A 511-nucleotide genomic window follows, 5' to 3' on the forward strand; every position below is an offset into this window, starting at 1 on the left:
GAGGGATAAGACAAGTAAAAGAAAACGAGATCACGAAGACTAAAGGCTTTAACAAGGAAAAAGCCTCAGGCCTTCAGGAAATCCCGCCTTGTCCTCTCCTACCAAGTAGCCTTGTGACGTAATTACCCTCCTTTCCCCCTCCCGAACCCGTGTATAAAAGCCTGGAACCCAACACTGGACTTATAGTCGTAGTGCAGCCGAGCTTTGCAGCAGCTCAAAGTCTACTCAATTTCCACATCCTATAAATACAGGTATTAAGTTGTAATATCTATCAATATTGTTGCGTGGTGTTTGACAACACGCATTTTCATATAGAGAATTAATCAATTCATTCATTGAGCATCTAATCAAAGTTGTTACAGTCAGAATCATAAAAAACGAACTATATTTATACTTTCATTTCTCATCCAGGTTATTTCCGTCTGCAAAATGAAGCTCTTGGCCATTGCTGTCATCTTGTGCCTCGCTGTGGTGTACACTCAGGCTTCACCAGCCGTAAGTATTTTTTTTT

General features: G+C 40.7%; 1 long non-coding RNA gene across 1 annotated transcript in view; it reads left to right on the forward strand.

Annotated features, from left to right (window-relative positions):
- The first annotated feature begins 142 nt into the window (after nucleotides 1-142).
- Nucleotides 143-511, forward strand: part of LOC119588522 — a 1,426-nt gene continuing 1,057 nt past the window's right edge. Inside the window, exons 1-2 of the long non-coding RNA XR_005230103.1 lie at nucleotides 143-251; nucleotides 412-495. This is a non-coding gene — a long non-coding RNA (uncharacterized LOC119588522). The remainder of the gene's footprint in view (nucleotides 252-411; nucleotides 496-511) is intronic.

The sequence above is a fragment of the Penaeus monodon genome, chromosome 24 (genome assembly GCF_015228065.2).
Source record: "Penaeus monodon isolate SGIC_2016 chromosome 24, NSTDA_Pmon_1, whole genome shotgun sequence".
NCBI classification, from domain to species: Eukaryota; Metazoa; Arthropoda; class Malacostraca; order Decapoda; family Penaeidae; genus Penaeus; species Penaeus monodon.